At 44.4% G+C, this 22652-nt stretch overlaps 1 protein-coding gene across 2 annotated transcripts in view; it reads right to left on the reverse strand.

Annotated features, from left to right (window-relative positions):
- Paqr8 (progestin and adipoQ receptor family member 8) overlaps positions 1 to 22652 on the reverse strand; it is a 47364-nt gene that overhangs the window by 13367 nt on the left and 11345 nt on the right. Inside the window, exon 2 of one of the 2 annotated variants that reach the window (XM_075980646.1) lies at positions 16738 to 16804. The exons of the other annotated variant lie outside the window; for it this stretch is intronic. The gene's annotated coding sequence lies outside the window, so the exon portion shown is untranslated. The remainder of the gene's footprint in view (positions 1 to 16737; positions 16805 to 22652) is intronic. 2 annotated transcript variants of the gene reach the window in all.

Here is a 22652-nt window from a genome sequence, read left to right on the forward strand (position 1 = left end):
TAGTTCAAGGCAGGGATTGTTTGCTGCAGAAGTTTCCATATTCAAAATAGTATCTAGTATTTAGAAAACACTTAAATTATTTACTGACTAGATCATAAAGGAGGGAAAGGAACTACTGGGATGGTAGTCAGGACATCTGGCTGCCTGTGTCTGTTCTACTCAACTAACGACGTGCCCCTGCCCAAGACATTGAACTACTCAGTGTGACTGCCTACTATTGGGGTAGGCAAGAGGAGGTGACTTCCTCTCCAGCCACTACTCAGGAAAATAACAAATAAGAGTAAAGTAGGCAGAAGTGGACAGTACTCTGAAAAGATGAAATATGCATATTAAAGTTCTGGTAGTATCTGTGATAAAGAACCACCACTTGTTATGACAGGCACTTAGGAACTGCTTTTGTTGGGGGAAAAAAAAACCACTTGATGATTTAGCTCTTTGCTTGGCCTACAAAGTAACTGTACTGGCTGGCTTTATGCCAAACTTGTAGAGTCATCAGAGAGGAAAGAGCCTCAACTGAGAAAGCTCCTCCTTAAAGTCCAGCTGTAAGGCGTTTTCTTAATTAGCGGTTGATGCGAAAGGGTCCAGACCATTGTGGGTGGTATCACTAGGCTGGTGGTCCAGGGCTCCCATAAGAAAGTGTGTGGAGCGAGCTGTGTGAGACAAGCCAGCAAGCAGCACTGCTCCATGGCCTCTGCATCAGCTCCTGCCTCCAGGTTCCTGCCGTGCTTGAATTCCTGTCCTGATTTGGTGATGAACAGTGCTGTGGAAATATAAACCTAATAAACCATTTCCTCCCAGACTTGCTTTTTGCTCATGGTGTTTCACTGCAGCAATGGAAACCCCAACTAAGAGAATAGCTAAATGTGGGGAAACAGCCTTCAGCTTGTGTCTTTCTCCGTTAGGCATTCATCATCAGCGTTCACAGTGTCCTGTTCTGAAAGGTCTCCAGTGATTGCACTGGACCTGCAGTCGTCTGGGGTTCCAGGAACAGCAGGGTTTTGCAAACACGTCACCCCAAGCAAGAAGGATAATCTATGGGAGGAGCTTGTCTCTTCTAGATACAAGGGTTTCCTCAGTCCACCCTGTAGAACCTGTCAGTGGTCAACTAGACCAGTTTACCTGGATGGTTTAGTGGTCCCTGACTCTGGTTCCCTGACTGATTCTTAGTGTGAAGCTACTTTGGGCATTCAGACAAAAGATTTGAAGTCACTGAACACTTTTTTCAGTTTGCCGAACACAGCTTTCCAGTGTGGCCACACTGGTTAAATCTTCATCTGTCATTTACCATCAAACATCTCTTGAACAAGCACACTGGACTGGATGACTGGACTTTATCAGCTGGGACTCATAACATATTCACACTCCTGACACACTTACCAGCACAGCTATCCCTCTGTCTGTGGGTTCTGCATCCACAGAGGCCAGTAACTATAGATTACAAATATCTCAATCATGTCTTTACTGACTATATAACAGGTTTTCTTGTTGTTTTTAAACATTTACACTGTGTTAGCTATTATTAGTAGCCTAGACTGTAGACTTGCAGTATACAGAATGTCCAAGGGTCATATGCAAATACGGAGCTATTTTACATTCGGTACCTTAGCATCCTCTGAGTCCTCTGGTTCGGAAATGGGAAATGGAAATGAGGGCTAATATTTTGTACCTTGAAACCTATTATAATTTTTATTGTTAAAAAAGAACATACTTTTTTGTTGTTATTGTTTTATTCTGGGACCCCTCACAATCCTCCCCCAGTTCCTTTCAAGGCTGTGGTGTGTGTGTGTGTGTGTGTGTATGTGTGTGTGTGTATGTGTGTGTTTGTGTAGCACTGGAGAGTGAATCCATGGCCTTACACTTGGTAACAATGCACCCTGCCCCTGGGCTACACTTGCAGTCCAGGGCTAATCAGATTAAGATTAGAATGGGATTGCCCTGAAAGATTCTGCCAGGTTTGGTATGTGTGCTGTGAATGTATGTCATAAGTAAAAATATAAGTTACAAAGTGTTAAGTCATGTCTGTGTTTTATAAGGCTCCATTCTGAAAGTTTTACCCTAAGAAACTCTTTTAAGTTATTTGGAAAAATGCAAGATGAAGGCAAAACAAAGAGAAAAAAGTAGGGCAAATCTCGTATTCGCAGCAGTAATTTGACATTTGAGTCAAAACTGTGCCTTTAGATGTTTTTGAAAGGTATCACAGGCAGGGTGTGGTCTCACACACCTTTCATCTCAGGATTCTTGAAGACTGAGGCAGGTAGATCTTTGTGAAGATAGCTTGATCTAGATTGTGAGTTTCTAGCCAACCAGGGCTACATTATGAGACCTTGTCTCAAACAAACAAACAAAAACAAATACAGAAATTACAGCACTAAACAGAGTAGTATTTTTAAAAGGATACGTGTATTATTGTTGTTGTTACAGTTTATATGTATGGGTCTTTTGCATGCATGCATGTCTAGGCACCACATGTGAGCCAAGTGCCTTTAAGGACCAGAAAACGGTGCTGGATCCCCCCGAACCAGAGTTAGAGAGAGTTGTAAACTGCCATGTATATGCTGGGAATTAAACCCCGGTCCTTTGGAAGAGCAGCCAGTGCTGTTAGCCACTATGCCATCTTTCTAGCTCTTAAATGTAAGGCTTGGTTTTGTTTATCTAGTTTAGATTGCTAAAAAACACATAGAACACATTTCCCTTTTAGTAAGGATAAAATGACAAGTTTCTAGTGTAATGCCCTGAAAACAGTTAAAATACATGTCCCCCCCCCGAAAAAAAAATCCAGCTGGCTTTCTCCTACTGTGGCTCACCCCTCGTTTGTATGATCCCAGGGATTTGAATGATTTCTCCCATCCTGCAAACATCAGCTCTCACAGACTGATGAGCTCATGGTCTCCAGAAATTTCCCAGCAATGATTCTAGTGCCTGAGGGGCCAGAAGAGGGCATCAGATTCTCTTGCAACAGGAGTTTCCAGGTAATTGTGATCCAGTATGTGAGTAGGGAAAACTGAGCCCCAGGTCCTCTGCAAAAGCAGCACGGTGCTCTTAAGAGTGGAGCAACCTCTCCAGACCCATTGTGGCTAGATTTTCAAAACCAATACACTGAGACATTCCAACCTAAAGACGCTGGTAGAAGGCACACGGACACAAAAAAAGACATGTATGAGAACGCCATAGTGAAATCTATGCTTTTGTATAATTAATGGGTGTTAATAGAAACTTAAACAGAGAACAGCCACTGAAATCTGCTACTCATATTCCATGCATTCCAAAAAGCCTCTCCCAGATCAACAAAGAAGAGAATTAAGTAGATGCTCCATATTTGGGAAACTGACATAGCTTGGTATGAAAGACATTTTAACTGGTAACCACCAAGACGTTCTCCAAAGCCATGGTGTTCCTTGACCCATTCCAAAGATCCCACACAATCCCACCACAAACTTGGGCTTGCCAATCCCGTAAGATGAACCTGGATAAGAAACGAGAAGTTCCAGCTGCTAATTTGACTCTTCTACTAACCACAAAACTTGCGGCAAGGCATTCATCCCCAGTGCATCTGGGCGTCCCTGGCCATAAAACAAGGGTATAGTCTGTACATGCTCAGTTACAGTGTGATTTTAGAATTCACTTGGGCTACATTTCATACTGCAATCATCAGCAAACAGATTCTATGACATCACCTCACGCTATTATGGGCAGGACACACAGATGGCAGGCAGGTGGCCCTGCTGATTGCTGGGCAAAGAACAGAAGAGTAAACACTCTCAGTAGAGGTCAAAAGGGATGCTTCCAGAATCCCCGGGTCATCCTTGCAGTCGCTGCACAGCCATAGGGGAGGGGCGGAGAAGAAACAACAGCTAAAGGAACAGCATGGGCTCCGTTAGAACCAGAGCTTGCCCCAGAAGCCTTGGAAACTGAGAGAGAGAGAGCAGGGTACAGATTCAGATGCTTCCAGAACCTCCAGTCACCCATCAAGCAAGAGAATGCTGGGCCCTCCCAGATCTTTGTAACTTCTGCCAAGAATCGGATCACTGTTTATAATGTCATAGTTTCAGGCTTAGCATTGCCAACCAAATACTATTATTAGCAGAGGTAATTTTAACTTAGATTCACCAACAGTCAAGGCATGTTTTCCTTATAGTTGAGAAAACCCAACAAATAGTATCTTGACATTCCCCAAATGGAAGACTAGACTGAATAAATTACAATTCTATACAAGATTTATTACACCTCCTTTCTGGAAATATGCACACAGTAGAATTGTGTGGCCCCATTTACCTCGGAGTGACCATGCACTTTGAGCAGTGACTGGCGAGCACATCATATAAGCTCAGAAAAGAGTTGCTGAGTAAGTAAATAAAAGGCACTATTACAAGGAGAAGATAAATCAAAAGTGTGTCCTATTCTTGCAAACACAGAAGTGTGGCACAGAAAACATAGCTGTGCACAGAATCGGTGCGACCCTGATAACAGTATATGGTGGGATTTCAGGAAATTTACTTCTTGGGTAAACACCATCATTACAGTCTTTGTCAGTGTTTACTTGTATAACTGGAAACCGAGGGATATTTCCATTTTGCAAATAAGAATGTTTGACATAAATATGTAAAGACTGATAAAATGTGATTAATTAGTAAAACAAACATTAACAATTAAACTACCATTCTTCAAAAATCATTATCTTAAAGAGATACACACATATGTGCATTATTCTGTGGATTTTAAACTTGTCTGCTTAACATCCTAATGAGGCTGTTTGGAATAACTTGACCAATCCTGCTATAATATAAATCAATGGTAAGGCAGCTGGGTTAGAAGTGGGATAAATCACATTTGTGAAAGTAACAACCATGTTTTCTTATATCAAGAAAGGCTGGACACAGGAGCAGAATAGCCTGAACCAGCCATCTTCTGTAACCAGGCAAGGCTTCCAGTGGTAGGACTGGGACATCATCCCAACCATAAAACCTTCAGCCTACAATTTGTCCTGCATGCAAGATGTGCTGGGGAATGGTGGCCAGACTTTGTGGGAAGTGGCCGACCAATGACTGGTCCAATATGAGGCCCCCTGCCACGAGAGTGAACCCACGCCTGACACTGCCTGGATAGCTAGGAACCAGAGTCTGGACAGCCCAGAGACCTAGCATAGAACCAAAAGGGGGGTGGGGGAGAAGTCAATGGAATGCTTCCTAATGATACTCTGCTATAGTCATAGACTGGAGCCCAGCACAGTCATCAACAGAGAGGCACCATCCAGCAACTGATGAGAGCAGATGCAGAGACCCATTGCCAAAGGTTAGGTAGAGCTCCGGGAATTCCACAGAAGAGGGGGAGAAAGGATTACAGGAGCCAGAGGAGTTGAGGACTCCAGAAGAACACAGCCCACAGAATTAACTAAGCAAGGCTAATAGAGGATTGCAAAGTGACAACCAGGGAGCCTGTATGGATCTGACCTAGGCCCTCTGCATATATGTAATAGTTGTGTACCTTGGTGTCCTTGTGGGAACTCCTAACAGTGTGTGAGTGTGTGTGTGTGTGTGTGTGTGTGTGTGTGTGTGTGTGTGTGTGTCAGGGGGGTGTCTCTAGCTTGTTTGCCTGCTTTATGGACCCTTTTCCTTCTACTGGGTTGCCTTGGCCAGTTTTAGTATGAGGGTATGTGCCCAGTCTTGTAGTAACTTGTTATGTGTTATGCCATGTTTAGTTGATATCTTTGGGAAGATTGTTCTTTTCTAAAGGGAAATGGAGGAGGAGTGGATCTGGGGGAGAGGGGGAGTTGAGGGAGGGGAAACTGTCAGGAGAAGAATTTTTTTAAAAAAAAAAGTACAAAAAGAAAAAAGGCTGGACACACAGGAATCAAAAACTTTCCATACAGCACACAAACCCAAAGGGCACTAGCAAGCAAGTCAGTCCTTGTCTGTGTGGTTCATGGCATGACAGAAACCTTCCTGTTAAAACTGCTCTGTGGGCAGTGGGGAACTGGGGGGCTGGAGAGAGGGCTCAGCGGTTCAGAGCACTGACTGCTCTGGAAAGAGGACCCACGTTCAGTTTCCAGCACCCATTTGGCAGCTCAGCACTGTTTATAACTCCATACCCAGAGCTTCTGACACCTTCACACAGACACGTGTGCAGAAAGAACACCAATACAGATAAAATAAAAAACACAATAACTCCTTAAAAACAACAACAGCAGCAACAAAACCAACTCCTTGGGTGTAGGAGGAGTCCTTTTAGCTTGGTGTTTGGTTGCTGGAGGAACCTCACCTGGGGTGGGCCCTAAGGTTTTGTGTGTTTACAGGTGCTGTTCTAAATTTCATTTCATTTTAATTTAATTTGACTTGATTGCGGTGCTTCGTCCTTACATGCTTTGCCATCATGTCTCAGCTAATGTCACTCAAGCAGGTCCTGTCCTCAAAATGCATCACTGTACAGATAGAATGCTTCTAACCTGCGCAGCAAGCAGTATCTGTGTCAGCAGGAGGAGAATTCAGGGAAACTGGGAACAATTCAGAAGAACGCACTCAACAGTCTACCACCAATCAGCTACTCAGTTGGCTGCCTAAGGAGGCTCATCTGCTCCTTCTAGACTTCTTATTTGGGTCCCGGTAAGCCCTGCTGTCTGAAACACCTGCTAATTAAAGGCTAGGGACAAGAAGTCTCCATAGACGTCCCTCACGATCATCGCTATTGGCTTTGCTGGGTGTGGCTTGGCTTCGCTCATGCAGCCTCTCAGCTTGTCCTAGCTTCTGGCAGGCAGACAACTTCCAAGGATCTGCAACCCCGCTGGGACCGGGGCCAGCCCAGGTGAACTGCAGGGAGCAGCTCATCTCCACTCATGGGTCCATCTCAGGAACGTCCTTGCTTTCTTACCGTGGAGTCAGAATGCCACACAGCCGCCTGTCTTCCCTTGCCGCCCTAAGGTTCGCCTCAACGCTTCTGCTGTTGATAGGGTGCACTCTGCAGAGGGTCCCCGGATCTCATCTTTTTATTTGCTCTAAGTTCAAGCAAATCACTTGTTTATCAGTTTCTTTTTCATTAAGTGGAAGGTTTTAGTTTAGTTCTGAATCATCGGGAAGCCTTCTTTGGGCCGTTTTGATGGCTTTCCCTTCGGAAATGCTTGCTTCCCTGTTTCACAGGCTATGGCCTGAAGCTCAGGTTAATTCACTACGTGAATAGGGATATATACGTAGTATAGGGAGCTTTGTCCCTTACAGCCCAAGCTCTTCTGAGACTGTAACATGGCCTTACTCCCCCTTTGCTAGTTTGTAAACTAGCAGGGTAAACGGATGCGAGGATTCATCAATAGATAACGCTTCAAAGACAAAACGAAGTAAGGCATCCTTTGCCTGCTTCTAAAGGTCCGGTCAGTGAACAGGTGGCTCACACCTAGAATCCCAGCACTTGGGAAGTTGAGGCGAGAGACTGCCATGAGTTCAAGGCCAGCCTGATCTATATGGTGAATTCAAGACTAGCCTGGGCTACATAGCAAGAAGAGGGAGGGGATAACTTAAAACAGTTGTCATCAACAAGACGGCTCAGCAAGTAAAGGCATTTGCCAAGCCTTGTGACCTAAGTTCAGTTCCTGGGACCCACATGTCACAAGCTGTCCCTTTATGTCCACGTGTGCTCCGTGACACACTCCTGCTTCCATCCACACACAAATGGTGGGATTTTAGGGAATGAAATGGTGGTGCATTTTGCAACAGGAAGCACTCCCTGTCTGTACTGGACACTGGAATCTGTGTGTGCTTCATCTACACGGTAGGGATCCATAACGATATTTAAATTGCTGGCGGAATTTCAAACCATCAGCCTGCTTCTAGTCTTTCATCTCCTATTACTGGTAATTTCGTGTCCCAAGAATGCCTAATAAAGATGCAGGGAATGGAGAGCTAGGCAGGGAAAAGAAAGAAAGGCCAATAGCACTGGAGACGAGTCAGGGACCTAATTTCTTATTCTTGGTGCAGAGAGAAAGCCAGAACAGCCTGTCCTGGTTCCCTGAGCAAGCCAGACACTGCCAATGTTACTGTACCCCCACTGTGCCTGGCCAAAGCAGCTTCCTACTCACCCTCAAATTCAGAACCTCCCTGTGATGTTTAGAGCTTCCCCAGGCAGAAGTGACTACAGCTGCCCCTACCTTAGGCATTTCAGGTTGCTGTAACGTAATATCACAAACCAAGTGGTTTTTTAACAGCAACATTTTTTTCTCTCCCAGCTGTGGAGACTAGAAGGTCAAAACAAGGCCCTAACAAGCCTAGTGCCTGCTGTGGACTTTTGTCTGACTCTCAGACAGCCCTCTTCTAGCTGGGTCCTTGCAAGGCACAAAAGCCACAGAGCTTTCAGAGTTTTATAAGGTCATTGATGCCATCCATCTCCTAACCCCCTTACATTAGGATGAGGATTTGACCATGTGGATTTGGGGGTGGGCACATTCAGTCTGTAACACCATCTTAGCTGTAAGCTGTAACTTGCGTGTTTTCCTTTACTTGGAATTGTGAGCATCACCGAGATGCATATGAAAGTTGTGCAAACACTGTAAAGTTTTAATTAATTAATTAACTGGATACATTATAGTACTGGATATTGAGCCTAAGGCTTTGAGCTTGGTAGGCAAGTACCCTATCACAAAAATATCCCTTCCCCCTAGTTTGTGGTACTGCACTGAAACAATGGAGACAGAGCATTAAGCCTTACAGCAAAGTGACAATAATCAGAGAGACTCCATGCTTTCAACTCTCCCGTCGCAAGAGTCCAACAACTGACTGCATTGCAGTAAAGGAACATCCATCAACCACAGATGAACAGGAAGAGCTAGAGGGCAAGCGGGTGGCCTCTGAGCTGATTCTGGGTGAAGAATCCTGGGAAGCCACCCGGAAGCTCCACCTAGACCTTCATCTCCCGGGTTATTCTATGAGGGCTCTCATCTCCTGTAACCATTAGTAATCTGCAGTGGCTTTTTCCATAGCCGCTAGTAATAACCACAGTGCTGTTTTCCAATACTGCTAGTAGTAATTCATAACCAGCAGTTAGTTGAAATTGTTATTTGATGGAGGGGCTTTAATTGAAAAGTCAGTGTGTGCAGCTCACAGCAGTAAGAGCTGCCACAAGGGACGGCTTTCCTGGCCGTAGTACTAACAGCCCGCTGCATTGTCTACAAAGGTGGTGATTGTTTACCACTCAGAGTCACTCTGGCTCCAAGATACCAGGTTTGTGATCCCTTCTGATTACAGGGGTCCTAACTTTTACCCATGTCTCTGTGTACCTTGGGTCCCTTATAACCTCTAGTCCTCCTTCTTCTCTTTGTCCAACTGCATGACTGGAGCCTGGAGCATCCCAACACAAATGGGACTGACTCACTTCATCCCTCACCAGCACACTCTGCCTCCATCCCTCCTCCGTTACCGTTGGCTTAGTCTGCCTCCCCTCGCCCCCTCTGCTGTCCCAATTACACATAATTTCTCTTACTTCTCATCTGGTGTGCTGTGGGAAGTCTGAACATATTGTGAGACCATTGTGGCTTTGACCTTTTAAACCACAACTTCTCTAGATCCACCTAGCCATCCTCACCACTACCGCAAGCAAACTTCCCCTGGCATACCTAATTTTGTTATTGGCATGGCTAATTTTCTTCCTGTAGACCCTTGAGGTCTAGACTGACATCTATCTCCAGGTTTGGTGGTGCAGGCCTATAATCCCAGCTATGCAGGAGGCAGAGGCAAAAGGACAAGAAGTTCAAAACTGACTACACAGCAGTGCGATCTCAAGGGCAGACTATGCGCTTCAGTGAGATCCTGTCTCGAAATAAAAACTAGACGACAGGGACTATATAGTTGCCTGGTGGCAGAGATGCGTAAAAAAGAAAGAACCAGGCTCCTCTCTTTGCCTCCCACTTCCCTTAAAACCTTCTAGTCATTTAAACTTAAACATTTCCAGCATATACGAACCCTGTCCTTTCTGACAAGATAAAGTGTGCCCTGGGTAGAATGGCTATAGGGAAAACCTGTCACTTTGTTTCACTTCTACAGACCTGTATCTTGCCCCAGCCACATCAATGGTGACAGTTTCCTAACTGTTCTTGGCCCCAGTTCTATGTTATTTGATTGACCAAAATTCAGCTTAAAAAACATGCACTCCAAAGCCTCGGGTAACTCCCATTTGCCAACTAAAGCCCACATTCCTGAGCCTGGCAGTCAAAGGATTCCATGATCTGGCCCTGGTCCACCGCCGTGGAAATCTTTTGAAGCCATGCAGGACAAAGGAGAACAAACAGAACATAACGCCAGAGCCAAGGATATCTCTCTATCTTTGAGTATCCCTGTATCTCTTTATCTTTCTATTATCTATCTTTCTATCTATCTATCTATCTATCTATCTATCTATCTATCTATCTATCTATCTGCATCTGTTTCTGTCTCTGTATCTCTCTCTCTCTCTCTTGCGTGTGTGTGTGTGGGGGGTCTATGTGTTTGACACAAGATCTCTATCATATCCCATGATATCCTGGAGCTCACTAAGTAGCCCAAGTAGTCCTTGAATTTTGAACTCATGGTTGTCTTCCTGCTGGCCTCCATGGGACATGAGATTCATTTGCTGGTACTTATGATCATGACGTTCTCTTTTTTGAACTTCTGCTTCTCCTGCCTCCATATCCCTCCCAAGTACCATGATCCAAGTATGTGACACTTATGTCCATACTCGTCACGTTAAGATTATTAAAGAATCCGAGTGTATAGAAATATAGACAACAAGCAGGAGTTTGCCAAATCTTAGCATGATGTGTTTATTTCAGGTTTTAAATAAATGCATGAGTGTGTGTGTAACTTCCTGTTGATCCTTTACTGTAAGATAGATTCAGCTGAAACTTCTTTCTCTCCCCAGAAACAGTTGCTACGTACCAGATTAGTTGTTCATTCCACTACTCTTTCTACTTGAAGATATTCATTATAAAATTTGAATAGGCATCAACATGTAATATTATAAAAATATCATAAAATTACATATCCACAAATAATGTACCATTTTGTACATTTTTAACCTTTATGCTATTTTCAACATTCTACAGGCTTTTTTCTTAGATCTAATATATATTATTTTGTTTATCACGTTAATCATTTCATAATCCCTATTTGATTTATTTTCCCTTATGATTATTTCTAATTGGCTAAATATGCTATAATTTTTTTTGACTACCCTCTTGTGAATCAATAGAGACATTGTTTCTATTTATTTTGACAAACAAAGCTGAGTGGTCACGTGTTTTTGAGTAGATGCTCAAGGCGAGCTTTCTCTGTGGCCTTTGCCCACGTGGATCTCTTTACCTGGAATGACCTCCTCTCTCTCTGTGAGTTTCATGTCTGAAGGCACACTCAGATGCTAGTTCACCATATTCTCTGCACTGAGTCAAAGCAACATCTTCCTCCATCCATCCTCAATAGTCAAAACATCTGTATTTCTGTTAGTCAGGTGGATCTTGTCCTGTACTTCCCTGGGTGTTTCTTCTACATCCCTATCAGGCCATAATTTCTTAGAGGTAAATGCTATGTTGCATGAGATTAAATTCCCTTTCCTCTCTAGTGAGAGCACAGAGTACACACCAATGAATGCAGAATTCACCTGGGCCTTTCTGCTTCCCCGCTGAAGGATACAGATTCGCTAGAGTAAGGAGCGGCTGCATCCCCAGTGCTGTCATTTGAGCCTGAGTGTAAGAAGGCTGACTCTCTCACTAACACTGTATGCTGAGAGAAACCAGAGGCTCGATAACCACGGGTAGATGACTGTAATCAGCTGGGTGTGCACAAAGATGAAGAAAAATACCTCTTTTCTTTACTGTGAAAGCATGGGTAGTTTGAAAAAAAAATGGCCTCCAAATGGAGTGGCACTATTAGGAGGTGTGGCTTTGTTGAAGTAGGTGTGGCTTTGTTAGAGGAAGTGTGTCACTGTGGCAGTGGGCTTTGGGGTCTCTTTTGCTCAAGCTGTGCTCAGGATGGATCAAGATGTAGAACTCTCAGCTCCTTCTCCTACACGTCTGCCTGAGTGTCACCATATCCCACCATGGTGGTAATGGTTACCAAAAACTGGAGTAGGGGCCATTTTCAAGGTTTATGTTATGGTTTTTTTTCCCCCAGACAATCTGTAATAATTGTTATAGTATAGAAAGAACAGAGCAAAAGGAGCTGTTTCTACCCCCATCTCATCCCTGGAGTATAGCTTCAGAACCCCTTGACTAGAGGGCGGGATTATAGGGGGAGCAAAGTCATTGGCCACCCATATGTGCTCATCGCCCTCTCTGTTCAGTACAGGGTGGGGAGGGAGCAGCTTCCTGCTTGTAGAGCAGACATTCATTATTTTCTTATTCCATCTAGAAAAATGACATAAAAAATGACATGTGGGATTCAATTCAAGACTCCAAACAGTACCAATTCCTTCCAAAATCTGTCATAACGACAAAATATTGGCTTGAATGGTGGTAACTTGATACCTGTCTATGCTGGCCTCTTAAGTTCATGATAGGACACATCCAGGTCACAGACTTTTCTAGGTGGCTCACTATTCCATGCCATATGATCTATTAGGTAAAGAGTAAGTGGAATGAGCATAATCTGAGCTCCTTCCTTCCTTAGGAGTTGACAAGAAGGTCAGCTGAAGCTTGGCAAAATCCCAGGCTTATGAGGGGCTTAAAATTCATACTAGAAATGAATGTTTTCTCAGCTCCCAGGAAGCCAAGACTCTCCTGGCTAAATAACAACCTGCAAAGCTAAGATTTAAGAAAATGAGCAAAAAGAAAATCACACCTCTGTTTTCTATTTCTAGGCTATAGTTTGACTTAAGAAAGGGTCACATACAAGAACAAGCACTTATCCTTGCCGTAACCTGACCTGCGGTCTCAGGTGATGTCTCATTAAAGGCAGCGCAGGTGCCACCCGAGTGTCTGGATTGTCTTTCTAATCAAGTTGAAATGCATCCATCCCCAGCTTCAACATCAGCTGCCTACACGTGACACTGTCGGATCACTGTCTGAGCTTTGCCACAGCACCCATGGGCCCCGGGAGATTTAGACATACATCACTATGTCGGATCACTGTCTGAGCTTTGCCACAGCACCCATGGGCCCCGGGAGATTTAGACATACATCACTACTACAGCTGCCAGGAGATAAACAATTCCTTCCAGCCCTTGCTGACGACTCCCGTTCTCCCGGAGTTACAGTCGCCCTCTTGATTTAAAGCTGTTTGACACGCCACCCGGCAGCCTGCTCTGCTCATTGGGTTCAGCTTGGATTTATCCCTTGTAACTTCATGTATTCTCTTCTCTCCTTGTGTGTTCAAGTACTCGGAATTTGTTGCCTTAACCCACCCCCCTCTCCTTCCATCCACGCCCATTATTTGGTCTAGCCTGGCCTTCAACTTGTCATCCTCCTGACCAGGCTACGAAGCTGTAGGATCACGACAGGGTTTCTCTGTGGCTTTGGAGCCTGTCCTGGCACTAGCTCTTGTAGACCAGGCTGGTCTCGAACTCACAGAGATCCTCCTGCCTCTGCCTCCCGAGTGCTGGGATTAAAGGCGTGCGCCACCACCGCCCGTCAGCATCCCATCTTAAGCCTTCTCAGGGTACAGTTGAGCACATGTGCTTTACAGAAAATACATGCACAACTATCCCCACCCTTCAAATCAAAACCCCATGTCCACTGACCAATTCTCTGGTCTCCCTCTCTCTGGCCCCCAACAAATTATTATTATTAATTATTTACTTTTTGGTTTATTTCTGGAATTTCATATTCACGGAATCATAATCTTTTTGTAACTGGTATTTCACTTGGCACAGTGCTCCCTAGTTTTGCCCATGTTTGTAGAATGTGTCGACATTTTTCTTCTTCTTCGCAGGTCAGCGTTTCAAGTGCGCCTGTGGCACACTCTTGTCTGTCTGCTCGTCTGTCAGTAATAGTCCCACCTTTTGGTTATTATGAGTGATGCTTGCTATGGGTGTGAGGTACACATATCCTCTTAGTACGTCTCGTTCAATCTTTTAAAACATACACACCCTGAGGTGGGATTGATGGATCACAGCAATTTTATTTTTAATATTTTGAGAAGCCACCAATACCATCCTCAACAGCAGCTGCATTTCTTTTTCTTTCATAAAAAATATTTTATGTTTATCAGTGTACCTCCTCATCCCCACACATGTATGTCTGTGTAGTACATGCATGCAATGCCTGTGGACACCAGACTAGAGCATGAGATTCCTGGATATTGGAGTTACAAATGATAGTGAGTGGCCATGTGGGTTCTAGGACTGAACCTGGGTCCTCTGGACGAGCAGCCAGTGCTCTTGACCACTGAGCCCTCTTTCCAGCCCTATTTTCTGTTTTTTTTTTCTTAAATGGCAGCCATCTGAATGGATGTGAGATGTATTCTGTATCTGTGTATTATGTTGACTGTCTCTTCCTCCTAACTTCTATGCTGATCCAGACTAAAAGTTCCATCAACAAAGAGATCCTTGTCTGTTGTGTTCGCTGTCACATCCTTGCCTAGGACAGTCTGAGTTCACAGTGAGTGCCTGGTGACTAGTCTCTGTCCACACGAATACACGAAAGCTGAGCCTGGTAGAGCAAGCCTGAGGCCCAGCTTGTTCAGGAAGCTGAGGCTAGAGGATTGCAAGCTCCATTGTGAGCTCAAATCTAGCTGGACAACTTAGCAAACTGTGCCTCAAAATAAAAAGTAAGAAACTGGCTGGGACTATACTGCCCAAGACAGGCATATGCAAGGCCTTCATTCCGTTCCCAGAACAAAACCAAACCCAACCAAGAATGAACTGAATGGGTAGGAGAAAGACACAGGAAAGTGGACTCTTTTTCTGGCCTTTATGTCCAGTCTCAGCGCTGCTTTGCTCATGACGTGTTTCTGTTTCTGTTTACATATCACCTTTATATATGACATTTAGGACTTCGGAAAGAAATCCTCTCTTTAAAACATACTTGATGAATTTTTAATATAGTCCATTATTATGCTTGTTATTATTTATGAATCTGAAGCTTGTGGAACTTGGGGTTGTGGGGAGCTTACAAGAAGTTTGCAGGAAAACCAAAGAGAGTCTGTGATAAGTGGAAAACTTAGCTATCATCCAGAAAAGGCCATGTCTCCTGCCCACTTGATAGCTCTGATGATAAACAGAGAGAGTTCAAACTGAACATTCCCCAAAGACAGTCAAGTGTCCCCAACCTAAGTGTCCCATGTCCCTTACTAATTGATTTACTTATTTATTTAGAGACAGAGTCTCAAGTTACAGGGTGCCTCAAATCCCCATGCAGCTGTGAAGGTCTTGAACTCCTGATCCTCCTGCCTCCACCTCCACACGCATTTGCTGTCATCCTGTGCAGAAACAGGAAATGGCCTTCTCCCTCTTTCTGACTCAGCACCCTTATCTATCCACCTGTAAACAATTATTATGACTCACATACATTAAATACCCAGTCTGTGCTAGGCACTGTTTTTGGTCCACTGCATGCATTAACTCTTTAGTCTTCTTTACTAGGTGAACTACACTCTACCGACTTGTAGATATGATCCAGAGAAGGAAACACGCTAAGTCCTTTGTCCAAAGTTCCTCAGAGAGGAGGCAGCAGAGCCAAGAATCATCTGGCCTCTGAGTTTGCCCTTAGCCTAAGTGCCCGTGCTATTTTGGACATGCTTTCTGTTTCAACCTTATTTACTGGAAATCAGTGCAAAATGTCTAAGTCTACTTCCTTCAATTGATGTGAGAACATGATCCTTACAATTCGGACCCGTCCACATCCTCCATCTCTATACAAACTTTGGCTAATGCAGGTAACCATAGTCAGGGGCAGATTGAACCTACAGTGTCTCTAAGACTTTGCCGGAATGTTGGGCTTAAACAAAAATCCATTAGCACTCGATTTTCCTGCATTTTGATTTTTTTCTTCAAGTAGAATATATCAGTAAAAACTGAATTAAAGACTACACTAAACCAAATATATTTTGTAGCTACATTCATTAATATCAAGGCACATCTGTTACAAACACCAAGTTTTCTTCTTTGGAGGATGTATTGGTCTTGGAAGCAAAGTAGGCTGGGAGGCAGACAGCCCAAGCCCCCTGCCCCTGTCATATTAAATGAAGCATATACTTAAAAATACACCACCATCCTGCTGTCCCCAGCAGTGCCTCTCTAAACCGAGGATAATAAAGACTCGCAAATTGCGGGATTCTGATATCTGCAGATATTAAGATCACTGCAGGGTTAGCAAGTAGCACTTCTCAGTTTCAAACTCATTCTGTATATATTCACCCATATTACATCGGTTTGCCATCAGATGAACATTCCAACACGATACCTTTAAGCCTTGGCTTGTGACTGTCATCCTAGCTCCCAACAGACTGAGGCAGGGGGATGGCAAGGTTGAGGCCAGCCTGAGGTCCAGAGTGTGATCATATCTCCATCAAAGCAAAGTGTCTCGAGCAAAGTAAAGCAAAACCAAACCAAACAAAGATTCAGTTTAAACCCAGAAGGGCACACGATAAAGGGCCCAAGTTCCCTTCAGCAAACAAAGGAAACAGCACCAACTCAAGCTGTTTGGCAAGTGCAAACCCGGGCTAGGAACAGACAAGTACTCAATGTTACCAGGAAATTCAAGGTCAGCATTTGCAGCTTCATTTCCATCACCCAGCGCTGCCTTTGACAAAGGATTGCCCTATATTCTGAAACGTTGTATTCATTCCCCCGGCTCACCGGTTCAGTACAGCGGAGTTCAGTTACTTCAGTGCTCCCACATAGTGTTTGGCCTTTTTCTTTCTTCCTTTTGATAACATCCACAAAGACACAGAAAATAAAGAAAAATAGCAAGCTTGAAATGATGTCAACTAAAGACTTTTGGCTAAGCATGGCTACCAGAAATTATCCTTATTTGGAGCAGGGAGAGTCCTTTAAATTCTACTTGTTTTTTTTTTTTTAAATACCCTTAAAGTAGTTGGTCAAAGGAGTGCTGCCTGACCTATATGGGCTTTTATCTCCTCCCTTCTCCATCCCTCAATACACAATTGAGACCTTTCAAATGACAAAGGACCTCTGTCCATCCTTACAGCCAAATCAGAGCACCCTCAAAGGGGGTGGGTTTGACTTTGCCTTGAAAAAAAAGTGCTATTGATTAAAACAACAAAAGCAAATCTCCAGCATTCAGAAAACAACCTGGCACCTCTGTCACTCTCCCTAGGGACAGCCAGGCCTTGCAAGGCAAGGCCTGCAAGTTCCTGCCTACATAGCTTATCAGGGAAATGCTTTCCAGCGAACACAGACTCACCTACGCCGCCGTTCCTATTGCCCACTATTGCCCAACAGGTGACATGAACCATTGCCAGGCACACAGCAAACAGTTTCTATCCAAGAAGTCTTGGATTCTTTCTTTTCTTTCCCCCTGCCCCACTCCTTAATTTTTTGAGACAGGGTTTCTGTGTGTAAGCTTTGGCTATCCTTTAACTCAGAGGTCCTTCTGACTCTGCCTTCTCCCGAGTGCCGGGATTAAAGGTGTGCACCACCGCAGCCAAGCTGAGTCCCATTTTCTTAACACTTTGCACTTTCGTCAACAGCAAAGAGAATTGTGCCAGCTATGGAGGAGTTAGCCATAACTAGATAGAAGATTTCTTGTTTTCTTGTCTCGTGAGACCCCAGTGAATCTAAACCCAGTCATGTATAACGGCTCCAATAGATTAAGGACTCTGTTAGGACACGCTATGGGTTTGGGTTCCTGTTACCTCGCGTGAGCACTGCAGTAAGTATTCCCGTTCTCTTCCTAAAAGAGGGGCTTTATTAAGGTGGCTAAAGGGACACATGACTGGAATTACAGCCCCCAGGAGGCTAAAGCAGGATGACCACAGGTTAAAGGTCAGTCTGGGTAATGAGAATCTCTGTCAAAAACAAACAAACAAACCAAACATCAAAATACAAGAAGAGTGACTATACTTAGTCTCACTGATTATTCAACCAATCTACAACTTCCCTGAAAGACCTACTGTGTGCAGAAAGGGAGAATTCAACCCCCAAAGCCTCCAGGAAAGGTTAGCATTTAAAATATTCTCCTGAGCCAGAAGAGGTGGTGCACATCTTTGATCCCAGCACTTGGGAGGCAGAGGCAGTTCTCAAACCTACAAGTCTGGTTTACAAGAGCAAGTCCCAGGACAGCCAGGGCTACACAGATAAACACTGTCTTGAATAGCTAAGTAGGGTAAAAACCCTCTCTTAACTGGATCTGATGGCACATACCTTTAATCCCTGTGATTTCGAGTCCAGTCTGGTCTACATAGTGACTTCCAGGACAGCCAGAATTACATAGAGAAAGCCTGTCTCAACAAAGAGATAGAAATCTCTCTTGTCATCTGTCTTCCAGAAGGGTTTTGGCATCATCGAGTAGCTTAATCTCTTCCATTCTTGGCTCTCACTCTCAGAACCTCTTCCCATGTGTTGGGGAAGGAACCAACAAAACCTCAGGCCAAAGTCTGGGTTAGCAATGGCACACGGGCTTCTTGGCTCTTGCCATCTGCTGTTGCCTTGTAAGGGCTTCTTGGAGTCACATATTGAGGTATGTCCTATGCCTGAACTGGACCTGGGAAGGGAAAGTATTGTGGCTGAAAGGCCTTCCACAGTCTCTTACGGGAGGCCAACCTCAGGGGAGCCATCGCATGGAGCAAGGATGTCATCTCTGAGCCCATGCAGAGCCGTGGTGTCATGCCTGAGCCTACTCTGCTGGCGAGAGCTAAGTGACTCATGTAATTGGAGGTTTCTCTCCCACCTGCCAGTTCCTAAATAACCACACTGAAGCTTCATATTAATTAAAAACTGGCTTATTAGTTCAGGCTTTTTATTAACTAGCTCTTACAACTTAAATCAACCAATTTCTATTATTCTATATTTTACTACGAGACTCGTGGCTTGTTACCTCACATCTTGCTTCTCCGGAGGCTGCTGGCATCTCCTAGACTCTGCCTTCTTTTTCCTTTTACCTTTGCTTGGATTTCCCATCTAGCTCTATTCTGCCTGGCTATTGGCCAAATCAGCTACTTTATTAGCCAACCAATATGTAATAAAACATATTCACAGCACGCAGAAGTATCCCACATCAGACTTGTTCTCCACTGTTTCTCCCATGAAACTTTTTTAAAATGTAGAAATCACATCAGTCATGAAAAGCTACTTAAGAAAGTATTTCCACAGCAAATGTGTAAAGGAAATAGATTCTGGAGCAGGGGATACATCAGAGTCGGTACAGTTCTTGCTAATCAGGCATGAGGACTTGAGTTTGGATCCCAGATGCATGTAAAAAGCTGGGTGGGCCTAGTGGGATGTGCTGACAGGCAGAAACTAGAGGATCCTGTGAAGAGGAGGGTGTGGAATTGGTGACTGGCCATCCAGCCTAGCCAATCAGTGAGGTTCTGGGCTCAGCAAGAGACCCTGTCTCAAAATCCAAAGTGGTAAATGATAGAGGAAGACACACGATTCCAACCTCTGACCTCTACACATGCAGCCAAGGCACACTCACGTTCACATACATGGGCACACCTACATACAACATACATATAGGGCACACTCACCCTCACACACATGTGCACACCCACATACAACACACATACAGGGCACACTCACCCTCACACACATGTGCACACCCACATACAACACACATACAGGGCACACTCACCCTCACGTTCATATGCACACCACACACATAGAGGAGAAAGAAATACTAACGAACATACATGTTCCCTGGAAAGGACCTTGACTAGGAATTAGTTGGCATATTTCATGGGTGACAAGGGTGGACTTTGTTCTCAGCCCCAAGAGCATCATGACAAAGAAGACCCAACTGTGCTCCCCGGTGAGAAAATAAGAAGGCAGGGCAGTCCTCCAGCAGTCACACAGCCTCCGGGGTGGGACTGGATGGGGGAAAGGCAAGGGAAGAAACCCAGATTCAAGACTTGACAAATGTCAGTCATCTCAGTGACGAGAGGAAGCAGAAAGTCAAGGTGCCGTTTGTTTAATGGTGAGAATGCAGATTCCATCTTCTTAGATTTGAGGCAGCGAAGTGTCTTAACTGATAGATAAACAGGATTTGCTTGCTACCTGCTCTGTTCTTAACCATGTGATGGACCAAGTGGCTGCATTGTAAGAGAAGAATCATTGGCTCTTTGTTGGTTTATCCCAGGCTTCTCTACAGCAGGCTTGAATGCTTAGGAGAAGCCTGCTAGGTCAGGTCTCTGGAGGGGTAAGTTTTGCCTCTCCAGATCTCCTTTGTTTTGTCAGCCAACTGACTCCCAAGTGGGGAAGCATTTCTGGCAGTGGAAGCTGTACCCAGCAGGCAAGAGACCTAAGAAAGGGCTGGGGAGGGAAGGCAGCCGTGTGACACGGGAGACAAACACAATGAGCTGTGCTCCAAACAAACTGAAAAGACACAGTGGGAAGACTGACTCCCTCTGCCAAGAGAGGAAAGCAAAGGGAAATTCACTTGAAAAGAAACCTTTCCGTTCCCTCGGTAGCGGCCGCCAATGGCAGTCACATTTCCTGTCACATCCCTTCTCAGTGTGGATTTCTCCAACACGTCAAACTATCACAACAAGGGTTTGACTGCTTCGTCAATGCTCCTTACTAAACAGACTTCATTAATATTTCAAGCTGGCCCTTTCTTCACTAGAGATGACACCAGAGCCTCTCCCAACCATTCCGTCCCTGTGTGCCTACAGGGATCCAGTTTGCAGCCACGGCGGGGTAACTGAGCTTGAGGAAACCAATATGGAGATTGTCTTATGAAAATGCAGTCACAGTCCTGGGAATACACTCTTCTGAAGGTCCTTTAGTGTGAGGATTAGCTACAGCAGTAGGGTCCGGAGGGATTTGGTAAGCAGAACAGGCTGTCGAGTTAGGCAGCATGTGTGTGGTGGTCTGCCGTTTACTTATAAGCCGAGTGACCTGAGCAAGTCTGTAAACTTGCAGTCTCACCGTGAGACACAGACTATCATGGCATTCCATTACTAGAGCTGTTGTGAAGCTGAAAGAATTATACAGATGAGTCTTTATCTTTTAAATAAGATTTTAGAGGATTGACAAATGATATTTGGGGTGTACTTCAAAATAATCTGGAGTTTGTAGGGCCCGAGGCAGCCTGGCCACACATGGGGGCCCAGGCGGCACAGCTGCCAGGGCAGGCAGCACCTAGTTCCAGGAAAAGCCATAGCTGACACCACCCAGCCAGGGCCAATGTCTAAAGGGAAGTACCTGACATTCCAATCATTAGATAAAATGAGATTAAGACCACCAGCAGTCTCGGAGCCCAGGACTCACCAATTTTTTTTTTTTTTTTTTTTTTTTTTTTTTTTTTTTTTTTGCAGAGACGCCCTAGATAAATGTCAGCCAATCAGGGTCATGAACCCTGGAAATTGCCTCACCGCAATCTCTACAGTGATAAAAACAAAAAACAAACAAACAAACAAAAAACAACCACAAAAAATAAAAACCCTACCCCGACTGGACTTCTCTACTCTCAACCGCTGCATCGGATAGACAAAGAGTCCAACTTTAAGCTTGAATAAAGGCTCTTTGCTTTTACATATGAGTGTGGACTCTGGTAGTTTTTGGGGGACCCCTGCGATCTGGGTGTAACAGAGGTAAGATACACACACACACACACACACACATATAAAACACCTTGGCAGACCAGGAGTGGTGTCATCTGCCTTTAATCCCAGCAGTCAGGACTCTCAGGACTCAGAGGCAGATGTGAGTTCAAGGCCAATCTGCTTCCTTAGTGAGTTTCAGGACAGCCAGAAATCTGTAGAGAGACCCTGTCTTTAAAAACAAACAACAACCAAAAGAAAAGAAAGAAACTTGGCTATAGTTATCCAGATTGGATGAGAAACTGGGGAGAGGGTTGTTGCCATTCTGTTCCAAAATATTCATAATACAAATTTAAAAAGAGAGAGAGAGAGAGAATATAATGAACTAACACAACATATATATGCTCAATAAATCTAATCTGCTAGAGATCAGGGGAGGTCTCAAAGGCATTATTCCCCCTTACAGTCGCCAGGACTTGAGCCCAACACAAAGGGCCGTGGGTGGGTGCACTGCACACTTCACTGTCACCTGAGGCCATCTATGACTGGCCAAGTTTTCTGTTTGGAAGTTTGCTAAGTCATCTGAATGCACTGAATATTAATTATACCCTGTCCTTTATTGATACACACAATCACAAAGAGCTATAGATCTGCAGTGTCTTCAAACAGTTGTCACCCCAACCCAAAGCAAAGCACTTCTAAATTCCCTTGACTTGAGCAGCTCTTTGGCACACAGACTTGTGGGATTGCAGGCATGTGAAACAATGGAATGAAAAACGTTCCCCCTGAAGATACTTTCCCAACCCCACCCTGTGCTGCTCATGTACCAATTCAGTCTCCACCAGAAACTCTGAAGTTTTCTAATTTCTTCAATGAGGGGCTGAGCTGGATGGGAAGCTCGACCCTGAAGTAATTCTAGGTTGGATAGTCGGGAGCCCTTAACTTAAAATTAAATCGGCATTTTCTAACCCCATCATTATGAAGCGATGTATGGTACCAGATGCAGACCTCCTTCGCTCATTTGTAAACTGGAATGACAGCTCTCTCCTC

This window comes from Microtus pennsylvanicus, chromosome 7 (assembly GCF_037038515.1).
Source record: "Microtus pennsylvanicus isolate mMicPen1 chromosome 7, mMicPen1.hap1, whole genome shotgun sequence".
Lineage (NCBI taxonomy): Eukaryota > Metazoa > Chordata > Mammalia > Rodentia > Cricetidae > Microtus > Microtus pennsylvanicus.